Raw genomic sequence first — 20,500 nt, 5'->3', positions numbered from 1 at the left:
TGGTAACACCTTTCTAAAGAAGACTAATTATATTTTATGAGGATTACAAATGAAATTTAATATGATAACTAACTGAAATCTCTAAATGATTCTTATAGTCAAACATCAATATTAAAGATGCTAGTATGACTCAAAATGTGTAGGACCAATCTATGTTAAGAAAGCCCTATGGACATACTGCACTTTGCATTACTGCAAGTATCTTTAATATAAATAATTTCTTACAATATATTTATACTGCAGAAGCAAGAGGGATCAAGGGCAGGATGATCCCAGAAGTAATAACAAAGATTCTGAGCTCTTGAAGAAGACTCTTACTTGCTTTAACAGAAAATTGAGAAAATTCAGTGGAAGGGAGAATTCTGAATACAATGTTTTGTCCTTAAGACATTTCTGAATGTCTCTTGGCAAATTTTGCACAAGTTAAGTGCAATTCCTATAAGTTAAATTTTAGATGGAGCATAAAGGATTAGGATAGAGGTGTCTTCTGTTCTACAAGTATGGGTTTGAGGAAGAGTACATAGAGAAGAAAATGGAAAAAATATAAATATGATGTGTCTGAATAGTAAACTAGATACCAACATTTATGATTCTGACTAGTTTAATTTGTGAAATGAAGCCTGACACAGTGTGATATTTCTATAATGATTGAACATATTTTTGAACATACTGATTAGCTATTGGGTAGTAGTCTGGTTGAAATTAAATAGGATGCTGTGGTTCAGTGTGGTTGGGAAACAAAGCTCTATATTGCTACATAACATTTCCAATTTTCTATTCTTAGCTGGAATAGCCTGCTACTGTTTGACATCTTGGCAACACCATCTAGTCACAATGCCAATACCCTTGCGGTTCCATCTCCACCATTCTGTCTTCCTTGTGGCAGGTGAACTGATTTTGTAATAGAAACCAGTGCTCAGTCATCTTGGCGTTTTTGTTACAGTTTTTCAGAGCATTTAGTTAAATCTCTTTATTCAAGTGTAAGAATAAAATATCTATGCAGCTAACACAGTTAGGAAGTGACAGGCTTTTTCAGAAAACAGGAATATTGATTCAAATTAAGCATCTGAAGGTGATTACTGTTAACTGATACCAAGGCAGATAATAATAATAAAAAAAATCATCAGTTTCCACAGTAAGTTTATTTCTTATATGATGAACTTACTTTTCAGCTCACCCACACAAGAATTCATAATCTTTAAGTAGAAAGTTACTATACTTTTACTGGGTGGAAAATGTGAAGTGTGTTGACACCAAAAAATTTGTTTTGGCTCTACAAATTTTCATGTTCTACAGCTGAGGGCATGCAGAAGAGTTTTACTAAGCTAACAGAAAGGAACAAACAACTGATCTCTTTGAAAGGGCTGGTATAGGTATATGTTGGTAAAAAATGATGTAATGACATTCTCCCCTTTCATGTTGATATTTTTGTGGTTGTGTGCTAGGCCCCTGTTTAGAAGTAAAGTTTTAATTAGTTCAAATTTGCTTGACATTTTGAATGTCTCTTGAGAGCTACTTGCTTGAAAGGATGTTTTATTTAACTTTGCAAGGTTTTGTAGTGGGCCAACTACCTCTTTGTTTATGGCAATTTATGAATATAAGCACAGGACAATTCTAAAATTTTGAGGAAGACTAAGGCATAAAAAAAAATTAAAGCTTTTTTTTTTTTTTTGGTTGCAAAAAAGATGAAGATATTGATGAGGAAAAGAAAAACACATAAGTCTCAGAATACAACTGCTGAGGCTAGTATAGACTAGTATAGAGTTCTGCTTCTGCTCCATTCTGTTTCTAACCATTATGTCTGAAAACATGGTACATTTGAAGGGGTAGTAGCAAAAATCCAAAGGTCAAATCTAGTTTTCAGCTATAGTGCACGGATGTGGGGACATCAGGCCTATAGGGCAGAGAGTAACTTAGTTTTGTCCATGTGTTCTAGGTAGCTATTTCATTTCTGCAGGATAATGTAAAACTGGAGTTTAGTGGCTAATGTTCATCTCATGTTTTCCCCAGGCTTTTGAGGCTTAGCAGCACAAATTAAATTTCACACCAGCCAGCCAAGTTGTCAACATATTGTTTGGATTTAAATGCCAAGGTTTTTCTCAGGATCAGCTAAAATATGAATAGGAGTCCACTAGCCCTTCTATATCCTCTCCAGTTAAATAGTTTTCACATAGTGAAAACAGTAACTATTTAGATACTCACTACTCTGAGAAGAAAATTATTTGGACTGTCTGAGTTGGCACATACTGCACGGGTTGTTAAAAAAGATGAGTTGAAAAAAAGGATGCACAATAATTATTTTGCAGTTCCTAAGTGCAAGTAGTATGGAAGACCTGCACTTTTTTTCACAGAAAGTATTTTTTTTTTCCACAGAATTTCTAGGTTGGAAGAGACCTCAAGATCATCGAGTCCAACCTCTGACCTAACGCTAACAGTTCCCACTAAACCATATCCCTAAGCTCTACATCTAAACGTCTTTTAAAGACTTCCAGGGATGGTGACTCCACCACTTCCCTGGGCAGCCTGTTCCAATGCCTAATAACCCTTTTGGTAAAGAAGTTCTTCCTAACATCTAACCTAAAACTCCCCTGGCGCAACTTTAGCCCATTCCCCCTTGTCCTGTCATCAGGCACGTGGGAGAACAGGCCAACCCCCACCTCGCTACAGCCTCCTTTAAGGTACCTGTAAAGAGCGATAAGGTCACCCCTGAGCCTCCTCTTCTCCAGGCTGAACAAGCCCAGCTCCCTCAGCCGCTCCTCGTAGGACTTGTTCTCCAGGCTCCTCACCAGCTTCGTCGCCCTTCTCTGGACCCGCTCAAGCACCTCGATGCCCTTCTTGTAGCGAGGGACCCAAAACTGAACACAGTACTCGAGGTGCGGCCTCACCAGAGCCGAGTACAGGGGGACGATCACCTCCCTAGCCCTGCTGGTCACACTGTTTCTGATACAGGCCAGGATGCCGTTGGCCTTCTTGGCCACCTGAGCACACTGCTGGCTCATATTTAACTGACTATCCACCATCACTCCCAGGTCCTTCTCTGCCTGGCAGCTCTCCAACCACTCATCTCCCAGCATGTAGTTCTGCTTGGGGTTATTGCGCCCCAGGTGCAGGACCCGGCACTTGGCCTTGTTGAACTTCATGCAGTTGACCTCAGCCCATCGGTGCAGCCTATCCAGATCCTCCTGCAGAGCTTTCCTACCCTCGAGCAGATCGACACACGCGCATAGCTTGGTGTCATCTGCAAACTTACTGAGGGTGCACTCAATGCCTTCGTCCAGATCATTGATGAAGATATTAAAGAGGATCGGCTCCAGCACTGAGCCCTGGGGAATGCCACTAGTGACTGGCCTCCAACTGGATTTGACTCCATTTACCACGACTCTTTGGGCCCGGCTATCCAGCCAGTTTCTAACCCAATGAAGCGTGTGCCAGTCCAAGTCAAGAGCAGCCAGTTTCTTGAGGAGAATGCTGTTGGAGGCGGTGTCAAAAGCCTTACTGAAGTCAAGGTAGACCACATCCACAGCCTTTCCCTCGTCCACCCAGCGCGTCACTTTGTCATAGAAGATCAGGTTCGTCAAGCAGGATCTGCCTATAAACCCATAAATTCATAAACCCATGCTGACTGGGCCTGATCGCCTGCTTGCCCTGCAAGTGCTGCATGATGACTCTCAAGAGGATCTGCTCCATGAGCTTCTCTGGTACTGAGGTCAAACTGACAGGCCTGTAGTTTCCCGGGTCTGCCCTCCGGCCCTTCTTGTAGATGGGCGTCACGTTTGCTAGCCGCCAGTCAACTGGGACCTCCCCTGATAGCCAGGACTGCTGATAAATGATGGATAGTGCCTTGGCCAACTCCTCTGTCAGTTCTCTCAGTAAGAGAAGATTGCCTGTTATAAGGCAATGAGAGAACTCCACATCCTTTACCTGACAGAAATATAACAGAGCTCATAAATACAAAAATAACTTTTAGAACTGGGGGTTAGATTCAGGAGAGTCAAATTACATGAATGTTCCTTGTTCCAATATTTTTATATGCCTCTGTCAGTCACCCTCATTTCTAAATTTCCAGTGGGTAATTTCAATAGACGTTACTGGAGGAAGTCATGCACACATGCACATAATCACTGAAATACCAGTGATGTTGGAAAGTTCAGTGACCGTTAAAATGCTCTAAATGATAATTTTCCTTCATGAATTGCCTACTGGTCCTGATTTAGGAATTGGGCTCAGAACAAATTTTAATTCTTACAAAACTGATCAGAAGTAGTACTAGTTTCTTCTACCTAAGAGTAATATTTACGTGACCATTTATTAAATTTGGGAGACTTATAGTTAAGATCTTTCTTTCCTGATCTTTCTTTCCTTTTCATCTGTAGAATATCCTAACCATACATCTCTAAGGAATTCCTTTCATAAATATATTTAATTATTTTGCTTGTGTCATTCTCTGTTCAGGAAGCTACTTTCTGCAGATTCCCATCACAGGTGTCCAAATGTCCTTGCACTTTTCCTTCATGGGCCCTTGCCACTTAACTCAGGACTGCGAGTCCTTTTAAGTGGGAGGACATTGACAGTGTAAATGCTCCAAAACATCAGTCTGTGACACTGAGGTGGTCACTGCAACTGTGGCTCTGAGTAGAGAAGCATATTCAGCACTTCTGATGTTCAGGCCATTCTTTCTGTAGTTGGATATTTAGGGTGAATACACTAAAATGGAGTATTATATCCCAGAACACAATTCCAAATTTTCAGCTGTCATTAGTTGCTTCTCAGAATCCTTCGTCAAAAGATTGCCTGTGCGTTTCTGTCAAAAATCAAAAGCAGAATTTTGAACACTTTTACCTGAAAAAAATAATATATATATATATATTTACAGCAAGGCATAAGAATTTCATTATTTTTTAGAAGAACTTTTTGTCAGCTCTTACATAAGAATTTTGAATGGAGTAAAAGAAGTATTTACCTTCCAAAGGGCTTATGGATGTAAAACTTCAAAAGAAAAAAAAAAAAAAGCACATAAACAAAAGTTGTAGGTTTCCATATTCAGATCCAGGTCCAGACACTGTCATGTAAAATTGCATTGCATTCAGATACAGTGCCATAACTTTTCTTGGATATATGATCTAGCTAAAAATCAATTTTAAATTCTGAACACCACCTCCTCAGTACTTCTATATGTTCATTTTCTTTAATCAAAATGGAAGGAGTAGAGTATGCATTAATAATTAAAAAATTTGTGGATATGTGATGGCAGCCATCTACAGAGGGGAGAGATTTTGAGCTTTTATAGTGAGGCTTAATGAACATCAGAGTCACACACACCTCCACCACTAATTCTATGTATTTAAGAGATGTTGTTTGAGGTCAACAGCAGCTGCCACAGTGACAGCAAAATATACATTTACACAAACACATATATAACATTCTGAAATTCATGTTGTTTGTTCATGAAGTTAGCAGTGAGCTAAATCCTTCAGCTTTTATTTAGGCAAAACTCCCATTGAAGTGTATTGAAGTGAACTTCACGTTCCACTGAGGACTAAAGTTTCCAGCATTTTTTCTTAAAACAAATAGGAGCATTGAACCTTAGGGATGCTATCACGATCAGAGAGCCTTAAGGCAAGGACACTGTTACTCTAAATTTCCTTTCCTTTCCTTTCCTTTCCTTTCCTTTCCTTTCCTTTCCTTTCCTTTCCTTTCCTTTCCTTTCCTTTCCTTTCCTTTCCTTTCCTTTCCTTTCCTTTCCTTTCCTTTCCTTTCCTTTCCTTTCCTTTCCTTTCCTTTCCTTTCCTTTCCTTTCCTTTCCGGAAGAATTATTCAGCAACTCTAAGGAGCATTGAAAAATAAGAGGTATCACTTAAATGCAAGAATAAGTCACTGCAACTCTAGATTAAACTTAGGTAGGAGATGGCAGAGTAGGATTCCCATCTTTCACATATGCTTAGTGAAATTATGTACAAGGCCAACTACATGTATGTTATGTACTCCAACTACAGGGGGCAACTGAAGGTGAATATGACATTTCTTCTTTTTTGTTTAAATTATCACCTTCCCTTCCCTTCCCTTCCCTTCCCTTCCCTTCCCTTCCCTTCCCTTCCCTTCCCTTCCCTTCCCTTCCCTTCCCTTCCCTTCCCTTCCCTTCCCTTCCCTTCCCTTCCCTTCCCTTCCCTTCCCTTCCCTTCCCTTCCCTTCCCTTCCCTTCCCATTTGTTTTTCCATTTTTGTTTTTCCTTTACTTTTCAGTATGGCAGCTGTGGCAATTTAAGGGGACAGCTCAAGAGTGCAGATATGTTTATTTTTATTAACAATACTGGAACATTCAGTTGATTTCCATAGGTGTTTCATTGTTTGATGTTTGTAGTTGGAAATATCAAGCATTTTCCTTGAGTGAATAACTAAACAGCTGATGGCATTATATCTGTTCTTATTTCAGTCTTCCAAAGCCAGAGGCACTTTAACACCCATGTAGGATCCTGGATGCTCAAGTAGACTTGGAAGTTGATAAGACACAAGCTGTATAAGATCCTGCCACTTAAAGAGCTAGTAAAAACATATTATAATGTTTACAAGACTTTTATGGGTTAGAGTTTATTATAGCTCCATTCTAGCCTACATCAGAGGAAATTTACAAGGCTTCTGCTGTTCTTGACAGCTATGTTTCAGTGAGTTTACCAAGGCAGGCTATTTGTACTGAATCCCTAACATTCACAGATTTCCAAGATTCACTTTGCAGTGAAGATACTGGACAAATTATAACCAAATTGGAATGGACATAAATCATAACAATAAATAAACCCTGTGACTTTTAATCATAAGAATGTCAAAAGACATTATAAGCTGTACTCATAATGCTGTATTGAAGCACTTTGTGAGGATTATGAAAGTAAGTTATCAAAAACTGGTGATTGTAAGAATTAGACTTGCTTACTTAATCCCTTCCTTTCACTTACAAAAGAATTCTTGCATTGTACACAGTATTGCCACCCTCATTTCTATAAGTATTCTCCACAGTTCAGTTCAGTTGTTGACCAATGTCTCATTTGTTGTACATTACTCAAAATTTTGATCCCCTCACAGTTTTTGTATTGTAGTTCCACTGTATTGTAGGTCTAGTATCTAACTACATTCCAGCAGCTCACAACATTTGACAATGCTCACTTTCTGTTAGACTAGTGTTAGATATTTTATTCTTAAATATGACTTTTAAATACAGTATAGTAGGGTGGGCTGGTAGGTGAAACGCTGGTGAGAGATAAAAGTTCTCTTCCTAGATTGCATGTTTCTCCAAACTGGAATTATTCTTTCAAGTTTGACTTGCACGATGGGTTTGGAAATGGAACTTCTTATAGCAATAGTATTGCTAAAAATGGAGAACAATAATGTGAAATTTCCCATATGTATGTAGTTCAAATTTCAGTCTTTAGTTATAATCTGTTTAGTATGACTTGGGCAAATGGAATACTATGGCCAGAAGAAAAGCAGATGATTATTTATTTTCTTGTATGATAATTCAGTAACAGAAGGGAAACCTTAACAGTTATGATCAACTGAAAACAATTGTAGTTTATATCAATCATCATATATTTATACACAAATCTTCAGTAATTTAGCATTCATATTTAGAAACTTCCAAATAAAAATGAGTGCTTTCATATGAAAATATTGGTGACAGAAGACTCAAAGACAAAGTAAACTTGTAGACTATTTAAATAACTTAGTTTAACCTAAAATCTGTTGTTTCACTACCATCAGTGTTAACACTTTCTTTATGATATTTCAAGTGTTATGGAAGTTCTGATAGCACAAATTGTTTGTAACCAGAAAGCTGACTTTCATTAAAAACAAACTGCCACACCATACTGTACAGTAGCATTTTACTGAGTTTGAAGTATCTGGCTTGTTAACTCTATTTAAGCAGCTGCTATCTCACTTCAGTCTGATCACAGGACTGTTTGAAATGAAAATAAAACCTGCTTTGTTTACAGAACTCTTTTAACTGCTACAGATCAAGAATCGTTTGTTCTTCCTGACAGCTTTCACAGGCTTTTGTTGCATTTTATTCTGTGTGATAGATGCTGGTAATTTTTGACTGGCTTTCTGTAAGTCTTTTTCTACCATTTTTACCATAGGGAGTTTATCAGAAAAGACTGATCTTTCCTAATCTACTGCCACATACTACGTGCCCTTTGGAACAGGTATGTTTTCACATCAAATAATCCTACAACACTCTGTTTAATAAGGTTTCTTTTTATTTTATTTATTTTTTAAATATAAATATATATAATATACTTCAAAGGAAAACAAATGTTCATTTCACGTGTTTAGACAATTATATTTTCTATTATTTGTGATGCCAGAAATAGCAGTATCACCTCAAAGAGTGATTTTAATTGGCCAAAGAATCTTTCGTGCCTACTGTGACATTTTCTCAGACATGATGTCATCTACTAACATTTCTTGTATGAATAAAGAAAATATGAACCATAATAATGTTATGCTGAACACGTAATTAATTAAATTATTTTTTATTTTAAAAATTCAATTAATTAGGTTCTAATTCTTGTTTTTAAGATTTTTTTGTAGTCCTGAGTGACATTTCAGATCAAGATTATATTAAAATATCTACTCATGAAATATATCAGTAATTTTCAAATTTGATTAATGTTAAACACAAGCAAAGGCGTTATACTTATTACACATTTTCACACTTTTTTTTTTTTTTTTTTTTTAATGCTACTTCTTTCTGATTTATTCAAAAGATAGAAACAAACTTAACAATAATCACCAGACAAAACTTCATGAGTTTTTAAGCAGATAATTGCTTTTTATTGGTGGAACCAAAAGTTCCCTGAAGGTTTTGGAAAGATTGCCTATTTTCCTTCTTCAAGACCAACGCTTAATAAGTGTTTCAGGATTATTCACTAAAATAATGAATCAATTATTATGTGTTTAGATAAAAGTAATTTTCTTTATATGATCTACTTTTTTTTTTTTTTTCTGTTGACCTTTTTATTTTTATTTTTATTTTTTTTTTTACTATACAAATATTAATTGAAACATGCAAAAAGAAATGTCTAATAATAATTATTCTCCAAAAGAATGATTGAAACTCTTATACCACACTTAAATCTCTAAATTTAACGTGAATATTGTTTATTGAATATTGAAATTTAGATATGCAATTAAAATAACAGAATGTACATTAGGATCTTAATAGAACATATCAGATATTAATAATTTGTTATGAAACTACAATCTACAGACTCTCGAGAAATTTCATTTCTTAAATAAATAAATATGCAATGAGTGTACAAAATTTAGTATGTTGTGGGAACTAGCGTAATATAAATAATATGTTAATAGAATTAAATTGCCTACTAATTCATTTTATACATATTACATAGTAATTAGCAAGGCCTTAATTATATGTCTAGGTGCACAGTTGTATAAAGTGATCTTACAGAACCAATTTTTTTTTAGAAGAAAATCTGAGGGAGCATTTTGCCATCCCTTGTGTAATTCTGAAGAAATATCAGCACAATCTTATGTAATCAGATGATCTGAATGTCGTTGTACTATACTGAATAATGGAAAAATTGATAGTGTCTCCTGTCTGTAGCAATTCTGAAATTTTGTTTTTCTGTTGTGAAATTTTAATCTGTATTTCATTCCAGTCTCAGATGAGCACTCTGCCTGAAGTTGAAAACAAACTCACAAGCTCAGCACTAGAATTTCAGTTCCATGTTGTTCCCTGCTCATTCACTTTGTGGCAATTGGGTCATTTCAGATGTCACATTTTAAACTGAGAACCCTTCTACTGGAAACAAGCTACTGTGAGTTAGTATGGTGGAAGAGGGAGAGATTCTGGATACTGTGCTGCAATAAGGGCTTCAGAAGCATTCAGACCTGGAGTTATGTCTGAAAGAGAGGGCATGGATAAATCACTGAGCATCACTGAATATCTTTGATATCTAGTGTTAAACTGCTTGGTTACATCCTTCTCTAACTTTAGGTACTAAAGGTACTTTAGGTACTAAAGGTTTAACAGTAGAGTTCCTTCAGTACCTGAAAACCTGTTCTGCTCATGCTTAGAACCACTAACATGAGTTATCTGATCATACTCAGCAGTACTACACTCTAGAGAGATGAATGCTTATGAGAAATTTGAGTTTTTCTTATGTGCCTTGGCATTCTCAGAGGACACCTGTTCACTCAATAACTCATTGGACAACATATGAGTACTTATAACTGGTAACATATGAGTTGTTTTTTCGGAATATAGGTGAAAGAGTTTCTCCTCTTTCTTGAAGTGCTTCATTCTTCATGACATAATTTACTCCTCACTGTCAAGAGAAGTGGAAAATAAGACTTAAGTTGGTAAGTAAAAATAAAAAATAATAAAAAAAAAACAACAACCCACCACCAACAACATAAAAAAGGTAGTTATTCCTTAAATAGACTGATTGGAAGCAAGTATTTTAAGATTACCTACAGACAGCAAACCTCTACAATACACATATATTGAATTTACAGTGCAACTCACTTAGAACTTATAGAAACTCATCTTAACTGTGACCTGATTCCCATGACAGTTGTCTTCCTCGCTGATTCACTATATTGAGGACAAAATACTATTCCTAATATTCCTATGGAACTTTGAGAAGGAAAAAGTACGATGTTATTATTTTAACATTGGTTCTGTTAATTTTATATATATATATAATTTATATATATAATTATATATATATATATATTTATATATATATATATATGCTGAGGAATTTTTGAAACAGCAAGGAGGCCCTGACTTGCTGCAGCTGAGCAAACCAAGCTACCGGGACAACTATGAGAAGTTCCCATGACAATGTTCCCACATCGCCTGGTTGAGGAATTTAAAAAATATTGTTGCCAGCAACTGGCTTCAAGGACAAGATCTACGTGATTGCTAATCACAAGGGGGTTGTTTTCTTACAGTAGTTTGTCTGAGTGCTTTTGACTAATAATCTTGTGTGAGACACTATCCGCACCTGTTAAGTTTGCTATAAAAGTCAGGCTATTCAGGTAATAAAGGGAGAGCATGATCTGACCATACTAGTGTCTGTAGTGTTTTTGGCCATACTTCCTGCAATGTATATGTATATATATATATATATACATATATATATATATAATATTCCCTAAGTATTCCCTAAGTAAGTAAAATCAGGATCGGGTTCGGTAAAATCAAGATCTGACTCCCACCAGACTGATTATCCTAGGTAGAAACACTATGCACGGTGTATAACTGCGTGGGAGAAGTGTTATTTTTTATAACTTGTTATTTCTTCCAAGAGCAAACTGCTCCAGCATGGGTCACCCATGGGCGGCAGCTCCCCCCAGACCCCCTGCTCTTGTGTGGGCTCCTCTCCACAGGCTGCAGCTCCAGCCCAGGGCCTGCTCCTGTGGGGTCTCTCTATGGGCCTCAGGCTCCTCCAGGCCACATCTACCTGCTCCACTGGGGGCTCCTCCATGGGCTGCAGCACGGAGATCTGCTCCATGTGGGACCCATGGGCTTCAGGGGGGCACCAGTACAGGCTGGGGGCTGACCTGCTGGAGTGCAGCTCTGCAGAGAGGGACCTGGGAGTCCTGGTGGACAGCAGGATGAGCACAAGTCAGCAATGTGCCACTGTAGCCAAGAAGGCCAACGGTGTCCTGGGCTGCATTCAGAAGAGTGTTGCCATCAGAATGTTGAGGGAGGTGATACTCCCCCTCTAATCAGCCCTGGTGAGGCCACACCTGAAGTACTGTATCCAGTTCTGGGCTACCCAGTAAAAGAGGGACATAAGAACTGCTGGAGCAAGTCCAGAGAAGGGCAACAGAGATGATTAGAGGACTGGAGCACCTGACTTATGAGGACAGGCTGAGAGAACTGAGCCTCTTTAGCCTAGAAAAGAGAAGAATAAGAGACCTCATTAATGTATACATGTATAAATATCTGAGGGGAGGGTGTCAAGAGGATGTAGCTGGTCTCTTTTCAGTTGTGCCCAGCAACAAGATGAGAGGCAATGGGCACAAAGAGACAAACAGAAGCACAGGAAATTCTGGCTGAATATGAGGGGGCACTTCACTATGAGCGTGACAGAGCACTGGCACAGGTTGCACAGAGAGGTTATGGAGTCTCCTTCTCTGGAGATATTCAAAACCCACCTGGATGCCATCCTGTGCAATGTGCTCTAGGTGATCTTTAGAGATCCCTTCCAATGTCAGTCAATGTTCTGTTGTTCTGTGATTCTGAGCGGAGGGAAGAAACTAATTCTTCAAACAAATATATCTCTCAACTTGGTTTGCCTGTATATAAGCAGCCTCTATAGCTTGGGCATACATATCATTGTCAGAATTCTACGGTTCTTCTATTATATGAACAGTCACATCTGTTTTGGAAAATGATCACTGAAATGTTCTTTATTATTATTATTATTTCATTTTTAATTTTAATTTAAAGTTTTATTTTATTTTATTTTATTTTATTTTATTTTATTTATTTTATTTTATTTTTTATTTATTCTGTGAAATAAGCAAACAAACAAGCATGCTACCATGCTACACTTCTTACATCTTCATAGTTCTAGCTGGCATTAGGAAGGAATACAAGGGCTTACAAAATTCACTGCTGTTTTCTCCTAGGACTTGGTTAAAATTTGAAGGGAAAAAAAATTCAGAACTTGGCCATGTTTTCTGTGCTTTGTACAAGACTTTGTGCAAACATGGTCCTGGAATCTGTACAGAGAGGAAAAACACTTTGGGAACAAATATTGCTTTACCAAAGTTTTGTTGTTGTTGTTGTTGTGTTTGTTTGTTTTAACAAACAATGACAACAGGAGTATTGATTTTAACTTTTCATAAAGTCACATTTTTGGCTGAGATAGAGTTTTTTTTTGTTTTTTTTTTAGAAATAGTGGTGATTACACACCAATGTTTTAGTTGTTGCACAGAAGACTTGTTGCAGTTGTTGCAGCACAGACCTGTTCAGCTTCTTGTGCTGCACTACCAGCAAGGAAGCTGGGGGTGTACAAGAATCTGGGAGGGGACACAGCCAGGACAGCTGACCCAGACAGGCCAAATGGATATCCCATAACATATGGTTTTGTGTTGAGTAGTAAAAGCTGATGAAAAGATGGAGGAAGTGTAGAGGGGTGATGTTTGGAGTGATATCATTTGTCTTCCCAAGAAACTGTTATGTATGATGAGTCCTGCTTTCCTGGAAGTGCTGAGCACCTGTCTGCCAATGGGAAGTAGTGAACGAATTCCTTGTTTTGTTTGCTTGTGACTGCAACTTCTGCTTTTCTTAGTAAACTGTCTTTATTTCAACTTGTAAGTTCTTTCACTTTTACCTTTCTGATTCTCTCCCCTATCCCACCTAGAGAGAATGAGTGAGTGATTGTGTGGTGCCATACCAGGGTCAAACCACAAAGCTTAGCTATTAACTGTTCAAAATTTGAGAATATTTTAATACATATATGTGTTTTTCCTTCTACCCTTAATGTCAGCGCTTTCGTGTCATGTACAAATCCATTTATACAAATGATCATGTGAATAGGATCTAGTACTCCAGACAGGACACTATCTTCATTATATTTCTGCATGCAAACTGAAATATGAACCTGAAGGAATGCTTTAAATAAGTTGGCCACAAACAAAAGAGATTGACTCCTAGGACTTTTTATTCAGCTCTTGCCTACTCAGAGGTTGTCAGATTATGTTAGAAGTTTCTGCTACTTTCCCCAGATATTGTGTAAATGTTTCAATGAACTATACTCTGTACTCTTCAACATTTTGGAATGATACAAAAGTTACTGCACATCCCACTGTCTGCAAATCTTTACTTTTTTTTTTTTTTTTCTCCACATCAGAATTGATCTTGCTGCTCTTCTTTCTGAACTTTAATTTCCTGTTAAGTAAAAATCAAAAAACAAAACAAAACAACAAAAAAACTAATCGTTGCTTCCCCAAATTCTCTCTCTTTTTTTTTTTTTTTTTTGTGTGTGTGTGTCTGTGTGTGTCTGTGTAAACATGGCAGTGTTGTACATTAATATCAACAAACAATATATTTTAGTGCAAAATTTGCCTCAAAGAGAAGTACTTTCCCCAACTAATTGATGCTGAATGTATACTCAGAGAAGTCACATGATGCATCCTAGAAATCATTGATAGCTTAATAGGAATGGCTAGTTCCTATTTCTGTGGTTTATTGGTGTCAATTTTCATAACAGTTTGAAATGGATATCCTCTGAACATTGAAGTGTAAGGTATGGAATGAGACAGCAAGAGGAATGAATGTTTACAAATGGATGACAGCCAGTGACCTACACTGAAGTTTGATATAATAAGATTTAAGATGCTATCCAATGAGGTCATAGTTCAAGGGAAAAGTTAGAGTAATATGTTTTGGTATGCTATGATATGGTATAGTATGGTATAGTTCTAAGCTGTATAACTGGATGAGATACCAAAATAGCTCTATACTGATAGACTAGAAGTACCCCTTTAGAAATGTAAATAGTTAAGTTAATTTACAGAAACAGTAAATGCCAAAAAAAAAAAAAAAAAAAAAAAAAGACTGTAGATTCATATTTGAGACCAACATAAGCAAAGTTTAGTTTTAAGAGAAAAACAAAAACTGTAACCTTTACCTCTGGCTGACAGAGAAGACTCAATATAGTGACAGATCATATAAATCAAAGTTCAGAAGAACTTTGTTCATTAAGAATACCCTGCTCTGAAAAAAAATCAGATACATCAAAAAACATTCCTATAAAGCTTCTTGGAGTTGGCAGTTAATACAGCATTCATTGTTCACAAACAAAGCTAGGCCTTCGGTTCTGTTTGTTGTTTCCTGACTAGGCACTGTTTAGTGCTTCAGCTTCAACTGTTTCCAGTTTAGGGAATGTTGCTTGGCAGCCTCAGGGTTGTTGCTCTCAGAAGAATGGTGAATGGAGTAGACTCATCGGTTCTTGTCATAGCTGCTGGTAGAAGGGTTGCAAAAGGCCTTCAGACTTTGATCATGATAGTGTGGGACTTTTCGTGTCATGCAAAGATGGTGGTAACATCCCAGATGACAGATGGAAATGGACACTGTAAACTAGGTGTCAGGCTGCCAGGCTTACCTAGTGCCTCCTCTGAGGGTCAAGAGCAATGGCAACCTCAGCTTTGGCTGAGGAGCTGAGCTACCAGATGAACAAGAAGGTGAGTAGGCCAGGTACCATCATCATGAATGAAGAAAGCAACATGATCTTAGATACCATTCAGAGGCCAGAAGTCTCTCTTCCTGTTATTACATAAAAGGACCCTACTGAAGAGCATATTTAAGTCAGAGAAAAAAAATGGGAACTAAATATGGGATAAAGTTTTCTTGGATAGAATGATACAATTAAGTATACATATATATTTATATATTTATATAGATAGATTTTTTTTTTTCCCCTGATAATCAGTTTCCAGGTGAAATTAATGCTGTACCTGGACTTCTGTAAAGGTTATATTTTGGTGTTACATAAACAGAAAGGTAAAATGAAGAAAAGAACAATTGAAGAAAATATCTGTGGGGAAAAGATAATAATTGGTACCAAAAAGGCTAAAGACAATCACCCAAAGGTTACTCTTAGGATTGATTTTACTTAATATTTTAATTTCATTAATGACCTTGCTACAAGTAATAAAAATGTGCTGATGACTGCTGATGTGCTGATTGCTGAGGTATTGGCAGCATGTCAGAGTATCAATGTACCCAATATCAAAATATCGGATAGTGCTAAGAGACTGAAAATTAGAATTGGAATTAAATGTAATAATACAAAGTAGGTCATGAACTTAAGAATTAATTACAGGAATATTGTGTATAAACTAGACTAAATTGAAAAGAAAACCAAGACCTGAATTTATTATTTCTTCACAGGATAGTTGTGAATAATATTTGTGATACCATGAAAAGCAGACCAAAGAGTGTATCGAGAGTGTATCAAGAATGTATCAAGTATTTTTGTGACACCTGACTTATGCTCTCATTCCTAAACTACAGATTCTAGCACAACATAATATAGTTTTTCTTATGGTCTGCATGTATTTATTTACTTAGTTTAAAAAGGGTGAAATTCTTCCCCCTCCTCTCCGTAATAGATATGACTATTATGGTGCTCTTTTCAACTTTTCAATCATTTCACTCCTTGAGGATTTTACTTGATTTAACTGCATTGTGAATTTTGCAATACAGCAAACAAGAGTGTTGGCTTGAGCATTGAAACCGAAAGCAGGATTTCTAGAAAATTGCTCCACTTTTCTAAATACAATACACGTGCTTATTGTTGCCCAGAGAGACATATCTTATCTATCAGATTGTTTGATTCAGGTAGGAAAATGCATGACTCAGAACCATGACTGTACACACCCTGCTGTCTAAACAAAAGAACAATGAACAATTAACTACAGTTTTCACATTCTGTGGTGATTTTAAAGTTTACATATATTACAGTCATTCCCACATGAATCACAGTATATTTCAAATATACTTAATAGTAACTTAAGTAGGTACTTTACTCAAAAATAAAGAAGAGGAGAGGAGAGGTGAGAAGGGGAGGGGAGGGGAGATTTTGGTTTGTGACTTTCTGGTTTGTTTGCTTAAGAAAAGCTCATTTGCATTTTCTCTTCTAGGGCATTTTCCTCTTCAGCAGATTACAGGTGTGTATAAGAAATACTAGGGTAATAAAGGTAAAAATATATTTCCATTTCAATGAGAAATGACATGTGCCAGCTATGAACATAGCTACACCAATTTATGGATAGAAATAAAATGCACTCTCCCACCCCTAGGGTTTTCTCTTTTTCCATATATTTGATTTAACTGCATTTAAAGTTCTGTATACAGATGAATCAAACAAGGAGAAGGCAAAAGTGAGGGTGAAGGAGGAAAAGGAGAAGTCAAAAGTGAAGGAGAAAGAGAAAAGAAAGGGGAAAGGGAGGAGGAAAGGTGTGTTGGGTTTACATGGCAAGTTTTTTTTTTTTTTTTTTTTTTTTTTTGGGGGGGGGGGGGGGGTGCTGCAGGGGTGGCCTCTGGGAGAAGAATCCAGAAGCTGCCCCATGTTGGGTACAACTCAATTTCAGCCCGCTCCAAATGGGACCAGCTTCTGCCCAAAGCCGAGCCTGTAAGCAATACTGGTTGTGCCTCTGTGAGTGCATATTTAAGAAAGGGAAAAAAAAATGCTGCACAAGAGCAGCTGGAAGAGCAAGGCATGAGAACCAGCCCTGCAGACACCAAAGGCAGCACAGAAGGAGGGCAGGAGGTGCTCCCATCACGGAGCAGCAGTTCCCCTGCGGCCTGTGGAGAGGCCCCTGGTGGAGCAGGCTGTTCCCCCCAGAATCCCATGGTTCCCACATGGAGCAGATCTCCACGCTGCAGCCCGTGGAGGAGCCCCCAGTGGAGCAGGTGGATGTGGCCTGGAGGAGACTGAGGCCCATAAAGAGACCCAGCAGGAGCAGGCCCCGGGCCGGAACTGCAGCCTGTGGAGAGGAGCCCACACAGGAGCAGGGGGTCTGGGGGGAGCTGCTGCCCGTGGGGGACCTGTGATGGAGCAGTTTGCTCCTGGGGAATGGACTCCGTGGTACGGAGCTGTGTGGGAGAGGTTCTTGAAAAGCTGCTGCCTGTGGGCAGCCCCCACAGGATCAGTTCGGGAAGGACGGCATCCCGTGGGAGGGACCCCACATGGAGCAGGGGCAGGGAGTGATCGTGAAGGAGTGGTGGAGATGAAGTGCTACAGACTGACCACAGCCCCCATTCCCATTCCCTGTTCCCCTGCACTGCTCTGGGGGAGGACATGGAAGAGGGTGAATGGAAGGATAGTGTTTTTAGTTTTTTTGTTTGTTTGTTTTAGTTTCTCACTTCTCTAGCTTGTTATCAATAGGTAATAAGTTACATAAATCTCCCTATGCTTAGTCTGTCTGTGATCGTAATTTTGAGTTGAGTGATCTCCCTGTCCTTAGCCAGTCTCTGCCCTTGAGCCCTTTTCATCATATTGTCTTCCCCTTTCCCTTTGAGGTTAGGGAGTGAGAGAGTGGTTGTGGTAGAGCTCAGCTGCCCAGCTGAGTAAAACCACCACAGAGGGGAAGGTAAAGCAAAAGACAATGGGAAGGAGAAAGTTCCCAAATATTCCCATTAGTTCTAATTTTGACTCTGCTGTATACACAATCATTTCAACAAAGCACATTTGAAGATTACTGGAGACTTCTCTCTAAAGATGTTTATCAACATGCTGATTTACAGCTAACAGTGAACTGAAGAAAATTGTGAAGCATTGTGAGGATTTGAAGAAAGGCTTGACTGGATTTGTAAAGATTTTTTTTTAATGTCATGAGATACTCTCATTATAATTGCAAGTCCAGACCTAAACAATGTTGAAAATCTGAATATATGGTATTTCTATGTTTTGATATTAAGCAGTTGTCCAAATAGCACCAGATCCTGTTCATGGCATATAAGTTAAGCTTATGTTTCTGTCTGAAAGTGTTAAAAAATGCATGGAAATGTTACTGAAAGCAAAGAAAAATAATATAGGAATTCAGTCTGCAGTTTGGATTGGCATAATTATGTGGAAAAAGATGATCGAAGAGTTAAAGCTCTGTAAATTGCTCAGCACATAATTCATAATATTGTGGTATTTGCCTGGCTTAATATTTAAACACATACTTAGGATCATATTAAAACGAAATCATTGAGTTGTCTGCCTTTTAGCCAAAAGGCATGTAGGCCAAAAAACCCCAAGTAGCATGATATCTAGGTTTGATGTGGAACTGTATAAAACTTTGACTCTTAGTTTGGTGGGCTCCAAATGTCAGCATCCGATAAGTAGAAATATCCTTGATATAGTATACCGTCTTAGAACAAAAATACAGAAAAAGCTAGTCTTGAGGACCTCTGCAATTCTAGACTAGGACTATAGAAAAGAGGTTGAATTATCGAAACTGAATTGTAAATCCAGTCAGGATTTATCAGTGGCTTTAAGTCAAAGATTTTCCACAGGGAAGTAGGAATAAAACAATCAGGGAAGTAAAACACCCAATGCAAACTAAGCTTTACAGTTCATTATGTAGGAAGAAAAGCATACATCGTGACAGAGCCTAAATATTTGATGATTCTCCAGTTTGAGAGGCAGAAGGATATTGTATTAAACAAACTTAAACCAAGAGGTGGCAGACCAGAGTTTCTGTGTTTTTTAGGAGATCATTTCAACAGAAAAGTTTTAAAAAAATAATAACAAAAAGTAATTCAAAATTCACAACTGACAAAGAATATACATACATATTTTCACTTAGGCTGTGGATTGCATGGCTGCTGACTGAGAGAACAGAAACTTGGCTGGATTTAAAACAGAACTATTGTGTAAAGAGGATATATACAGTAATATTTTGGAAATATTATGCATTTGAGTGCAAGTCCACGTAACAATGAGATAAAAGAGAAGATGTTGAAAGGCACTGGAAATAAACTCTCACACATGTCAAGTGGTTAGGAGTTAAGTGGTTTTCTCTGATGAAACGATTTTAAGTGGCAAGATTTCATACCTTTGTAATACTGTCATTTTTGTTTCCATCTTTGCTGATTTGTATGTTTGACATGATTGGATTTGAACTTTCCTCTCCTTAAATGTGCAATATATATATTATAATATATATGTATATATATATATATATATATATATATATATGTATATTCAAGAATACTGAGAGGAAACACACTGAAAAGTCCAGACAGTAATTATGTGTAAGTATCTATACTTTTGAAAGTGTAGATATAGTATAGCTTTTGGAAGCTGGATATAGTCTTTTTGGCACAGTCCTGAGAAAGGACTAAATTACAGTACAGACTGATGGTACAGACATTGAAAAACAAACAAAAAAAAATATTCTTTTTCTAGACTTAGAAAAGTAAAAAATATTGGCCTGCACCCATGGTGCAATTGCCTGAAGTAACTAGGAAAATAAAACTAACATTCACATTTTAAAGAAAATGTACAGCATTGAAGAGGCTTTCAGGGTAAGGGTGTAGCTGTATTACCTGTGCGTTCCCTGGACTCCCAACCTTAGATGCTATTGCACTGGGGGAAGCTGGTGTGCTAGCTCTAAGAAACAGTACAGAGCGTAGAGTGGAGTGGAGACACCACGGCTAAGCTCTGTACCAGGTGGGGACTCAGTTGTTCTTGTGCACACCGAGACTGATAAGCTGCACTTTTTGCTACCCTGAGCCAAGGACCTGTCATGTTTTGACAAATGCTGTACCCTAGTGTACTTTTGCTCATTATAATATTTTAGTACCAAAACACACCTCCATCCCAAAAGCTATCCACCTCCAAGGTGCGACCACCCCTCACCAAGCATGCGATCTGAAATTCTTGGAGCCTATCATTTTAAACAGAGACGGGAGAATTTTTCACCAGTCATAACTAAGATATGCTTGATTAGAGTCACTCAAGCTCCACCTA

This window comes from Netta rufina (assembly GCF_964035555.1).
Source record: "Netta rufina genome assembly, chromosome: 1".
NCBI lineage: Eukaryota > Metazoa > Chordata > Aves > Anseriformes > Anatidae > Netta > Netta rufina.
This window is presented reverse-complemented; position numbering follows the sequence as displayed.